Source organism: Sinocyclocheilus grahami, unplaced genomic scaffold (genome assembly GCF_001515645.1).
Source record: "Sinocyclocheilus grahami isolate Dianchi unplaced genomic scaffold, SAMN03320097.WGS_v1.1 scaffold47.1, whole genome shotgun sequence".
NCBI classification, from domain to species: domain Eukaryota; kingdom Metazoa; phylum Chordata; class Actinopteri; order Cypriniformes; family Cyprinidae; genus Sinocyclocheilus; species Sinocyclocheilus grahami.
Window position 1 is genome coordinate 51,112 of NW_015505226.1, and position 14,000 is coordinate 65,111.

Sequence of the window (14,000 nt, forward strand, 5' to 3'; positions counted from 1 at the left end):
ACACAGCGTCACACACGGCGGGCTTGAGAACGGCGCGGCCGGCGGATTCGACAAATTCGACATCCGGCGGGCTTGCGCCAACCACATGTGACGACCCCGGGTTCGTCCATGGTGAAAGCCGATCCGGCGATCCACAGCACTAAGTTGATGTATTTCCTCAGCGACCAGCACGGATCAGCTTCACTCTCAACTTTTATAAAGAATATCTCTTTGGATTTGAGACTTTAGTCTTTGCAACTTTACAGATCTTCTTTATGCACCAAGAGCTTGTAACACTCCAAAGAGAAAGGAAAAATTTAAATCGCATCATATGACCCCTTTAAAACATTATAAAACAGACAATGATTTTTAAATACAGCTAAATTCTGATTGGTTAAATCCCATTTGAAACACATTTTGAAACACATGGGGAATGGTGTCATAAAATGTGGATTTTACAGTCAGGTGGATGAAGGCGAGCAGTTGAAGTGGAAGAGGGACTGCTGATAAGTAAGCTGATTTATTAAATATATTGAATGCTCACTTGTAGTGTACTTCAAATCTTAAAATTTTATATATATATTTAAAAAAACTGTACTTGCAAATGATAGAATATTAATTAAATAAAAAGCCACTTAGGTGTACTTGAAGAGAGTACACTTTCAAGACTGTTTCTTAACACACTTAAGTGCAGTTTTAAGTGCAATTTGTAATCATTTCAAATGAAAAGTTTTACTGTAAAGTACATTTTAAATTGGAATATTTTAATAAACTTTTGTCACGCTTCAAAAAAGTACACTTTTCTGTTCTGTTATCCACCTTTTTCTTTAACACGGAAGTAAGCCTATGGGTGAGACTTCCGGTTCATTAGCCACTATAGGTAAATAACGAGGAGAATAACAACGTGCAGTAAACAGTAAAACTGTTTGCACTACAAACCAGTGTGTTCATAATTAAGATAATACATTAAAATAATAGGATAAGACACACCAACGTTCAATATCAAGCAGCAAAACGAACTGTTTTGTTCAGCTAAAAATAGCTGTACGGAGTGGACGCCAGACCCATAGAATTTACAAATGGCTGCGCCCATTTTTATGACAAGAAAAAGGTGGATACTTGATTAAAATTTTGACTGTTGTGTGTTATTCAATAATACATTTAAAATTAATATTTCTAATTATATTTTAAATTTCACCTTTATCAATATATGATTACATATACATTTAAAAATGCACAGCAAACATGTTTCAATAGAAACTACATTATTTAGTTTGTGTAGTTTTGCATGTAAGGATATTTTAGTTTACGTTAAATGCTTAGCATTTGACAGCACACTTGTAATGTTATAATTGCAATAAAAGAAATGATGAAATCACGCATTAAGATATACTTAAGTCCTACTTTATTGGGTCAAAAAGCACTCTAATGTTCAGCTAACTGCATTTGATATACTGTAAATTTTAACTATTTTGTTTTCATTGAATTTAACATACACTGTCTGAAACATGTTCAAAAACACTACATTCAGTTTGTGCTTAAGTATGTTCTTTTAAAGTATATTATTTTTGAAATATAGTACACTTTTGAAAAGTATGCTCAAATGAACTTTTCTTTTCTTAAGAGTGTAGATGAATATGAACATTTTTTTTAGATCTGGAATGTGCATTGAAAAGTAAATGGCCTGAATATGATTTAATGTCGATTTAATGCAAGTTCGTTATCACGACTTGCTAGGGGCACATATTTTCAAATTTATACTGACAAATTTCTCCCATTAAATGGTAGACTATATTCTGTCATATGGCACATATAAGTCACCTTTATTTGTATAGCGCTTTATACAATACTACAAAAGAGCACAGTCAACTAATGAAAGTATTGTTTTCATTAGCAGAAAATTCTGAAAATGTAAAGATTCTTCACTACATGTGTCGAAAGCACTCCAAGCTAGAAAATCTTCAGGAATGTGCTCACTTCAAACATGTGGCGGTTCCATTGATGACATCTGACCACAACATCTGACTTATCCATTGACACACGTTTAGCCAAATGGACTATATCAAATGTCAGGTATTTATGGAGTTCAAACTGGCTTTGGGTGTTTGTGCAAGCCACACGATGTGTTATTATTTGAAAGTTTGATGAAAGGATTTATTTATCTTAAACTCTACCCAGGTAGGTTTAGAGGACACTTAATGACCTCCTCCATTCTGTCCCAAAAGTGCCCCTTGACATTGCCCAGGAGAGACCACCCAGCCAGGAGAAGACAGTGCAACTCAGGCCCTGGAGATCATCAATCACTCTCACTCTCCATCAGGGACCGAAAGACCTCTTGACTGATGTGAACCCTGTTCCAAAATAAAGCCACTGATCTGGAGAGGGTGGCGTCTTTGTTTTTTAAAACACACAGAAAGACCCATGCTTGTCGCAGCTGAAGAAGTAAGCAGCCGCCAGCCTCACACGCTTGTTCACTTCTTGAAGGCAGTGACTTTCTGATAATTACAAAACATAGATAAATATATACATCACTGGCCAAAAATTTGAAATAATTAAACTTTAAAAAAAATGTTTTCTGCTCACCAGCCATGTACGCATTTGATAAAAATACAGCAAATCAATTATATTGTGAAATAATATTACAATTTAAAATATATTGAATATATCCAGGTGGATGCTGCACACTGGTGGTGGATGAGGAGATACCCCCTGACAATGTAAAGCGATTTGAGTGTCTAGAAAAGCGCTATATAAATGTAATGAATTATTATTAGTTATTATTATATTTTAAAATATAGCCTAATGTATTCCTGTAAGTCAAAGCTGAATTTTCAGCATCATTACTCCAGTCTTCAGTGTCACATGATCCTTCAGAAATCATTCTAATATGCTGATTTACTGCTCAATAAACATGATTATTCTTATAATTATCAAAATTGTGCTGCTTAATATATATATGAGTGATTCTATAATTGCAGGTACATTTGGTGTCCGAAGTCATTATCAGCAAGTGAAGTTTTTTGGCAAAAAATTAAGAAAATTGTCAACTCTGTTACCATCAAACTCTGTTACCAAGGTAGAGTAACAATGCTGACAATGCGGTAACCGAATTGACAGTCCATCGGACAATTGTCAATTCTGTTACTTTCCAATTCTGTTACTTAAAGGGTCAACTCTGTTTATGAACTATTTTCACAAAAAACAATACATTTGTTGTTTAAAATCCTAATAAACATTATTGATTTATTTTTGCACCCTTATATTTGAACAACATTTATTTTTTTAACTGGATATTGTATATAGCCTAATACATTTTCAGATGAAAAATATTTGCTCAAAGTGGACGGTGCTCCGCTCTGTTGCTATGACTCGTCAGGATTATAATGCGTTCTCAATGATTTGCTGAAAATCACATTGTGTTTAATTCAAAACCAACTCGACTAAATCAAAAGAAAAAAAAACACTGTAACTGTATATAATTTTTGTTTTCTCAAGCAAAGCAAATTTTAAAAGTCCAGTGAAAACATATCTTCTTACCTTTTTGGTCATAGTTTTTGGTCATAGACAATGTATGTTGAAGATATAGGCTACGTTATTGTCAACGTTATTGCCTATGCGGTAAAAAAATCAATAAAAATGTTTATAAAAACGTGGGCTATATAAAATTTTAATAATAACAAACATCATATTGTTCCCTTTGTTTTGCGTATGCTTGTGTCACTTACAGTTAAAGTCCTTCTCTGATTTTATTATTGTTTGCAAGGTTGCAACGTTACTTTGCAATATTTTAAATATTTTTTGGTATTTTGTATGGTCTGTTATTAGTGTCACCCGGGTGGGAATTTTAACTCCTATTCACTGGGAATAAAAAAATAATTTAGCTGATGCAGAGACATATTGAGCGGGGGAATCTATATACAGTATATATATATGTATATATATATATATATTAAGCAGCACAATATTGATAATTATATGAATAATATATGCATACATACATATATGTATGTATATGGGTAAATAAAAAATAAAATAAAAGATAAGATCAAATAAATTAAAAATGTAATTAAAAAGAGAAAGTAATACAAAATATTTCTGATAATAGCATTGATAATAATAAGAACTATTATTAATACTTGTGCACCAATAACAATTGATAACAACTGAGCAGTAAATCAGCATATTAGAGTGATTTCATGAAGGATCATGTGACACTGAAGACTGGAGTAATGATGCTGAAAATTCAGCTTTGCATCACAGGAATACATTTTAAAGGTTTACATTTAAAAATATATTTAAAAAGATAGTTATTCTAAATAGTAACAATATTACACAATATTCATGTTTTTGATCAAATAAATGCAGCCTTGGTGTGAGCATGAGACTTCATTCAAATACATAAAAACAATATTATTCAACTTTTTTGACTTGTAGTGTGTAAGTTAGGTAGGTAAGTAAGAAAGTAAGCAAGAAAACAAACAAATAAATATTCTTATTCATTTATATATTTAATTTTGGGGATAACATTTTCGTTCCAGAATACCTATAATAAAATCTTCACAAGCTCTAAAAGAGGGGCCAGCATTCATTAAGTTTATTATTAACATCTGCTGTGTCTTCACATCTAGTCCTGTGGTGACTGGGGCACTGTGGCAGATAAAGGTCAAAGTGCCTTTGATCCCCCTATGCTCCTCTCTCTTATGAGAGTCTCCTGGAAGTGTCATCATAGAGCAAGTATACATGATGCTGATGCAGAGACATGAACCAATAATAATAATAACAATGTGTAGCCCAGGCATCACAGTCCAGTTCACGTGCATTTCAATACATTCAAACATTATTTGACTGCATTATGCAGCAGCTCTATTCTTGCTGCTCATTACTAATTCTCTATCAAAAATGGTTATATTATGCATGATATTGAAAAACAGATTGGCTGTCTATGATAAGAAGCTCACTTCTGACAGTTGCTGTGTGGCAACAGGTCTGCAGGCATGGCAATAACTTCCTCTGCATCGTGGGAACTGCCGGTAGAAGACAATGATTGGATTGACAATGGTGCATACAAAGGCCACCTTTGGGAGAAACGATATCCCATGGCATGCTGGGAAAGAGGAGCAATAGCAGCAGATGTTGTGAAGACTATAAGCGACAGATGCCTCTAAAGCTAGCATTCAGCCCTTTAGAGTGGAGCACATATTCCAAGTCCAGCGTAAAAAAGAATTTGAGCAGGGGGCGAATAGAGCATGCACACAAATAATAGCAGAGGAGTTTCTGCTACAAAAGACAGACAGCAGTAAATTGTGCGGGGATTGATGTTGGTGTACTTACAATTGTTTCAGAGTGTTCTAAAAGTTCTTTGTGAACGTTCTTTGAGAAAGACGTTAAATTTCTATCTATCTATCTGTCTGTCTGTCCGTCCGTCCGTCCGTCCGTCCGTCCGTCCGTCCGTCCGTCCGTCCGTCCGTCCGTCCGTCCGTCCGTCCGTCCGTCCGTCCGTCCGTCCGTCCGTCCGTCCGTCCGTCCGTCCGTCCGTCCGTCCGTCCGTCCGTCCGTCCGTCCGTCCGTCCGTCCGTCCGTCCGTCCGTCCGTCCGTCCGTCCGTCCGTCCGTCCGTCCGTCCGTCCGTCCGTCCGTCCGTCCGTCCGTCCGTCCGTCCGTCCGTCCGTCCGTCCGTCCGTCCGTCCGTCCGTCCGTCCGTCCGTCCGTCCGTCCGTCCGTCCGTCCGTCCGTCCGTCCGTCCGTCCGTCCGTCCGTCCGTCCGTCCGTCCGTCCGTCCGTCCGTCCGTCCGTCCGTCCGTCCGTCCGTCCGTCCGTCCGTCCGTCCGTCCGTCCGTCCGTCCGTCCGTCCGTCCGTCCGTCCGTCCGTCCGTCCGTCCGTCCGTCCGTCCGTCCGTCCGTCCGTCCGTCCGTCCGTCCGTCCGTCTATCTATCTATCTATCTATCTATCCATCCATCCATCCATCCATCCATCCATCCATCCATCATCTACCTATCTATCTATCTATCTATCTATCTATCTATCTATCTATCTATCTATCTATCTATCTATCTATCTATCTATCTATCTATCTATCTATCTATCTATCTATCTATCTATCTACTGAATCCATCCATCCATCCTTCCATCATCTATCCATCTATCTATCCATCCATCTATCCATCCATCCATCCATCCATCCATCCATCCATCATCTACCTATCTATCTATCTATCTATCTATCTATCTATCTATCTATCTATCTATCTATCTATCTATCTATCTATCTATCTATTCATCCATCCATCCATCCATCCATCCATCTATCTATCTATCTATTTATGCTTTCATGCATCTTTTTTCCATTATATTCTAGTGCCTGTATTGTGCAATATTTAATGTTTTGACTGTTCTTGACTGTTCTTGAGTCCCATGTGTGTTGGGTTATAATGTTTTTGTTCTTTTTGAGGAGTTGTGAGAGTATAGAGCAGCACTCTTTGTTATCATAACCCTCTAAAATTAAATCAAAATTGAATGACAAAAAACACATGTCACTGATTCAAAATCGGAACCAAAGAATGACAGCTACTGGCTAAACAAAGCTGCTATGTATTAAACAGGAAGAGAGAAACTGACACGTGCAGCTCTGTCTAATCCCAGGTCATGTTCAATTGGCCCTGGTGACATCTCTATTCGCAAGATTTTCACGGATCAAGAAAAAAATACAGCCGAAGCCACCCAATAATGACATGAGTGCCTTTAAGAAGAGCACTTCAATGAGTCCACCAGTGCAGAAGATATAAATATGCATATGCAATATGCATTCTTCCATGAAGAGCTCAAAAGCCATGCAGAAAAGACTCAGAGACACCAACAAATGCAAATTAAGAGCATGTGAAATGTAGTAGTCACAAAGAGTTAATAGCTACTTATTCTTTATGGCTGTTATGTGTTGACATTTGGCCTGTGTGAACCAAACTCAGGAGTCATAAGCAGCTGCTGGTCTTGAATATGAAGATCCATCAGTGACCTGTGAAGGTCACGGCATAATGACTTCAAGAGACTTCAATCGAAGTATAACTCTCAACCGATGGCAACCGAGTGTTACGGAAACACAGGAAGTCTACTGTACGACTCAAAGACTTTGGCTTTTCAGCACCAAATAAAAAGTGTCAATCCACACGTGGCTTGTGATTGGCTGTTGAGAGGGGAGTAGCGGTGCACGACTCTTTTCAAGCGTGATATGTGGGACTGGACAAGTGGACTGACGCCTGATTAATGACCACAACCACTGAATGCCCTGCTCTCTTCACATGATAATCATTTCCAATGCCAGATGGGGAAAGTTGAGGTTTGTAACTTTCAGGACAATGAATGACAATTCTTTAGAGCGAGGGACAAAGGAGGGAAGCCTGCTAACAGGCTCTTGCACAACACTTGGATGGAATGGGTGGAAGCTTTGTGTTTACAGAAAATTGCCATATAGCAACATCTTGCTGTGATCCTCTTTACACAGACTTTGTTTGAATTCTTTTAGTGCTTATGAATAAATATTTGAGTGGACCGAAGCCATAACACGAGAATGATGGGGGGCAGCTGGATTCGCAAGTTTGCAAGGTCTGTGAAATTAAACGTTTATTAGATATTCAAAGACTTGTTTAAATGATTTAAATGTTTGCTGAATGCTGACTGTAGATGAGAAAACATTATAGGTTTTACCTTTTAATTACTAATAATATAAAAGCAAACGCTATACTTTTAGGAATACCATTTACTTTCCTCGTTCGACAGTTCCGTCTAATAATTTATTAGTCAAAAGTGTTAAAGGGGTCATATGACGTTGCTAAAAAAGAACATTATTTTGTGTATTTGGTGTAATGAAATGTGTTTATGCGGTTTAAGGATCAAAGAACACATTATTTTCCACATACTGTACATTATTGTTTCTCCTCTATGCCCCACCTTTCTGAAACTCGTCGATTTTTACAAAGCTCATCCCTCTGAAAAGCGAGGTGTGCTGTGATTGGCCAGCTATCCAATGGGTTGTGATTGGCCGAATACCTCAAGCGTGTGACGGAAATGTTACGCCCCTCACCATACTGTGATGATGCCCTGTCCGGCCGGAGCGATGAGACAAAAACATTAAAACCCATTATAAACGAGGCATTTGTTGCATCCAGTGGGGACATAATTACGGATTAAAATGACTTATACTGTCTTTTTACGCGCTGCGTTGCATCGCGCCGTGTAAACATAAAACCATCTCTGCATTTGTGATCGGAGAAATGACAAACAACAAGCGCTACTCTACACTGCCCAAAACTCGCGTTTGAATCATCAGTGGCAAATTCTTTAAATATGAAAACGTACTTACAGGCTGTGAGTCAGCATTATTTGTCAGCATCATAGACAATGGACAATCTACTCTCCCAGGAAACAGTCCTCGTCCTCCATAAAATGTGTTGTAAATACAACTTAACCACTGATTTCTAGTCGTGCACCTCTTTTGGAAGACCAAACAAAGTAGTTTCGCTTTCACAACGAAACACACAGCGTCTCCACGACATGGCGGCGGCAGCAACAATACTACAGCGAGAATAAAAGTTACGCCTTCTTTCTTTGCGTGAACATTTGGGCGGCATTATGCAAATCTTCCCACACAGTGATGTAGACATGTGGGGGCGTGTTAGAACGAGGTGTTTTAGGAGGGCGTGGACGAGTCTTACATTTTATAAAGAATATCTCTTTGGGTTTGAGACTTTAGTCTTTGCAACTTTAGGGATCTTATCTGTTCACGAACAGCTTGTAACACTACAAAGAGAAAGGAAAACTTGAAATCGAATCATATGACCCCTTTAAACAGAGACAGTAAACTAATGAAGATGCAGAATGGGAGCTCTGATGTTTAGACGCTGATGTTCTCAGCACTGTCAAAATAAAAGTCAACTCCTGACACATCAGCTAAACACAAAAACATATTGGTCAACGATGACAAATATTGGCCAACATATTTTCTTTGGCAGCAGACTAACAAGATGACGGCAATTAAGCCCAGTGCAGCAGTGAAACTAAAGTCATCAAACACAAAATATGTGTGTTTATATGTATACAAAATACATGAATTTGCAAAGTTTGTGGATTTAAATGTTTATTGGTTAAACAAAGTTTATTACAGAAATTAAATTATATAAATGTGTATTTGCTGAATGCAGTTGCATTTACCTTTTTGTTACTAATAATACAAAAACAAACACTATAATACTTTTTCGTATATTGTTTACATTCTTTGTTAGACAGTGCTGACTAATAATTTATTAGTCAGAACTGTTAAACAGAGACTAACGAAGACAGACAACAGAGTGCATTAGTGCCAGTCCACTTCTTCAAATCGCGCAAATGTTTCTTTCCATTCATTTTTCCCATGTCAATTTAAAAAAGTCTTCGTTAAAGCATTATAAGCCATGAACCAAACCAAGCAACTATAAGGAGAATCACAACATTACAAACCATTATTTGAAGCAAAAAAGTAAATGAAAATCCGACAAAAAGTCAATGGTACAATAATGTGTACTTAGTGAGAACTACAATCCCATGAAGCTCTGTGATTGTGATTGACATTAATTGAATTGATAATGATGGAGAAATATAAAACTATTAACTTAAGTTGTTTCTTGTATCTTTAGAAACAATGTATTTTAAGTTCATTGTTCAAGTTCAAGTTCGTTGTATTTTAAGTGTAGCGAGACTGACTCGATTACATAATTTGCGGTGCTTCATGGGAGTGGGCGGAGCTAAAGATCTCTTTGCTGTGACTTTCTGATTGGTGGAATATTCTTCACAGCATCATGGGTAATGTAGTTTTTCCACCACAAATTCTGCTATTAAACACAATTATTTTGAAAAAAAGGTGAAAAGATGGATATACAAATGATTAACAACCTCGGAGCTCAAAACACTTCTGTTTTTAAAGGTTTATCAGCTATTGTTAAAAATCAGTTTCCCTATGGAGAAAATGAATGGAGTTTGTACTTCCGGAACTCGACTGTTGTGTTCTATAGGAGCTCTGACAAACTGGCGCTGGCTTTCTCAGTGCTGCCAAAATAAAAGTTATTACAACAGCAATACATCAACCAAACTGAAAAACGTAGTGGTTGGTACCGATAATTAATTAATGCCAAAAATCGACCGATATATCGGTCTGCCAATAGTGAAAATCCCAAGTGTGGTCACTTAGAAAAGTAATAGCACCCCTCTTCTCAACAAGCTGCTAGACTTGATGTATTCCATCTGTAGTGCAAATTGTGTGGGACAACATCAGTTTTTAAATTGGAGGTAGTAAGAAAGAGTTTACAGAGTGAGGAACATGCGGCAAAAGCAGCAAGCTTTCACTGATGGCAGGGCACCTTTTGGTATGCGACCTTCCCTCTGCGGTGACATTCTCCACTGGGCCAAAAACAAACAGAGAGCACTTGCTCTAAGTCCCGTCACAAAGCAGCACTGTCAGAGCAGATCAGCCCGCCACGTTCCCCAGCCCGGGCGTTTGTTCTCTGAGACCTCTGCTTGCTGTCAAGAGGGATGAACGTTAACGCTCCCAGAGGTCCGGCGAGTGCCACTGACAGGGGGTTTCTGCCTGCCCTGCCTAATGGGCACAGGAGCTGGAGCGCGTCTGCGGCACAGGGAGCTCTGCATGCCCGGATTTGTCATTTGTGAGGTTTAATTTTTCCAAGAATGAGCCGGAGTCAGAGGTCAGTCGGTTGGAGAGCCGACCTGCTGACAGGTTGACCGTTCACGGGGGGCTAATGAGAGCGCTCGGCCAAGTGAACGGAATAAAGGCAGACGGATTACATGGACTCATTTGTTGACTGGAATCAATAACACCAGTAGTCCCGTCACAAAGCAGCACTGTCAGAGCAGATCAGCCCGCTACGTTCCCCAGCCCGGGCGTTTGTTCTCTGAGACCTCTGCTTGCTGTCAAGAGGGATGAACGTTAACGCTCCCAGAGGTCCGGCGAGTGCCACTGACAGGGGGTTTCTGCCTGCCCTGCTAATGGGCACAGGAGCTGGAGCGCGTCTGCGGCACAGGGAGCTCTGCATGCCCGGATTTGTCATTTGTGAGGTTTAATTTTTCCAAGAATGAGCCGGAGTCAGAGGTCAGTCGGTTGGAGAGCCGACCTGCTGACAGGTTGACCGTTCACGGGGGGCTAATGAGAGCGCTCGGCCAAGTGAACGGAATAAAGGCAGACGGATTACATGGACTCATTTGTTGACTGGAATCAATAACACCAGTCACTCGGACTCACATTTCCTCCTATACTCAGCACCAGAGGACTCTATTCACGGAACGTCACACACAGGCTTTTTCAGCGCAAGTGATACACGCTTACTTTTTCACTCTCTGCACGCATGGCGGCTCACACTGCAGTGGGCGTCATCGATTTTGTGGCTCTTTCCACTTGGGTTGCAGCATTGTCACCGGCGGGCATAAGTGGGGTTCCCCTTTTATGTGCGTCCTTCTTTTTCCACTTGCCCACTCACTATTTCGGTTTAGCTTATTTTCTTTGGCTACTGACCATCACTAACAGGCAGACGACAATTGAGCCAAGAGCAGCGGTGAAACTAAAGTCATCAAACACAAAATAAGTGTGAGTGAGCAAATCTCACAAAACCTGTTAAGAACATGTTCAGGTGGTATTTCACTTCAAAATCAAAAGGAAAAATAAAGTATATTATAATAAATAATGAATAATCACTTTTACTCATTTGAATAATAAAAAAAACGATTACAGTATTATTACAGTTTCCTCACAGTAATTTTATATTAAAATGCTTTTACTGTAAAAAAAAAATTATATTACAGCAACAGACATCTAATGAGAGTCACTGAATTAAAAATTACGGAGAATTACAAAAATTACTTTAATATGCATTGCATATGAATTGTAATAGAATACAATTTTTTTTACAGTCATGGAAATCTAAAACAAGAGTAATGTCACTTAATGAGTAATTTCATTAAAAAATGCCAAAAAATCTTACTAAAACAGGCTTAATTTCATATACTCAAGATCTCTTTCTCTAGATTCCTCTAGATCAGGGTTTGTGAGTTAAAGTAAAGTGAATAATGAATTAAATCATGAAAATGTAAACATACTAAATAATTTAAAATCACAACAGTATAGAGTTATTTTAGTATAATTGAGATATCAGTTTTTATTAATACTTAAAAGCTTTTTGCATTTTCAATTTTTATTTTAGTTAAAGTCTTTTTTTTTGTTTTGTTGTGTTTTTGTGTTATTTTTTATTTAGTTTTTGTCATTTTTGTTTTGTTTTTGTCGAGTTTTTATTTTAAACGCTATTATGAATTCTTGTTTATTAATATTATTTATTTTAGTACATCAAGCTAAACTAAATGAAAATGAGAAATGCATATTTCAGCATGTTTAATTCGGTTTTCATATCTTTTATTTCAGTTCATGTTTATTTGATTTCAAATAACACATTTTTATGGTTTTAGTTTTAGTGAACTATAATAATCCTGTAACAATCTAAACAACATACCTTTAAAATACTAAAAAGAATAAACATTTCATTGGTTTATCTGCATGTCACGTCATTAACGTCACTGACTTCAAGTAATTCTTTTATGTCAAGATGGTTTGGCTGACAGAAAAGTTTGGGAATCCCTGCTGTACACAATCATTGTGAACTATATTTAAAAAAAATGATTCAGTCAGTCTACAACTAAACCTTCTCAAATTCTCTCCCTTTTACTTGTTATCACGACACAATTATAAAATGATTAATATTTCTATTAAATTAACTCTTGAGAGTACTTAAACATGTCCTACTTAAAACCTCTGATGATACTCTGGTGGAAAAAGTGCACTTAACTGTATTGAATGTGTACATTCATGATAATGTTGTTGTTTTTAAACACTTTTAAAAAGTGCACTTTGTAGTATACTGTAAAATGAAACATTTAAGTGCACTTTACATCAGGTTTTAATAATATTGAATAAAAACATGCTTTAAAGAGATACACTCATCAAGATGTGTTCACTGACTAACAGACTTAAGTACACAACTATAATTTTAGCTGTATTTAAAGTTACATATTTTATTTCATATTTTTAAGTGTACTAAACTGCAACTTCATCATTACAAATGTGTAATTGCAAATATACATAAATGCATGACATACGTCAATAAGAAAGTATATTTTAGTTTGCTATAAATGCTTGTCAGTACATTCAGCAGTACACTTTAACCATATGCAATCAAACTTTAACCAGACGATAGAAGTAATTAGGTAATTACATATAAAGATGCACTTGAGTGTGTCAAAAAGTACTCTTAAGTCCGTCTAATTGCATTTAATATGTAAACTATAATGCATGTTCTTTGAATTGCAAGTAACATGCAGTATGTGTCACTGCATTCAAATCATTATATTCTGTTCACGCCAGGCATAGATATTTTAAGAGTATGCTAAAGTGTACTTCTTTTTCTCAAGGGCATGCTAACAGAATGTATCGATTACTGATATTTAACTGTTTTCCCGTCTGCATGGCTACACCATAGTGGCCTTGTAGTATAGAATCAGTGGTGTGAGTCACATTTAAGAGGAACTTCCCTGTTTCTGATGGTATGTGAGCTTCCAAACCACTGGAAAGCACCCTGACGCTAACGTGACTACTGGAGGAATGCATGTTGGAAATGGGATGAAAATAAGTTTAAGGAAAAGACAACTTTACCGTTAAAAATATGATAGCAACATTTTAGGTTTTACATGCTTAACTTAAAGTCACAATAAAAAAACGAATTTTATTAACTGATGTAATGTTAATAAACCAGCATATTGAAGTACTAATATCTGTTTTGAACCATTGTAATACTGATAACCACCAAAAACTGGTGGTGATGAGAAAGTCACATGATGAATCAAAGCTCATCACAAACAGCTTTTCCACAAGCTGAGAAGGGAAATACTAATATATATATATAATATAGAAGGTGCACAGTGTCATTCACACAAACACAAAA

The 14,000-nt window shown here is 37.4% G+C and overlaps 1 protein-coding gene across 1 annotated transcript in view; it reads left to right on the plus strand.

The window, feature by feature from the left end:
* Positions 1 to 14,000, plus strand: part of dld (deltaD) — a 27,609-nt gene that overhangs the window by 9,150 nt on the left and 4,459 nt on the right. Inside the window, exons 12-13 of the mRNA XM_016268843.1 lie at positions 897 to 903; positions 13,316 to 13,318. The gene's annotated coding sequence lies outside the window, so the exon portion shown is untranslated. The remainder of the gene's footprint in view (positions 1 to 896; positions 904 to 13,315; positions 13,319 to 14,000) is intronic.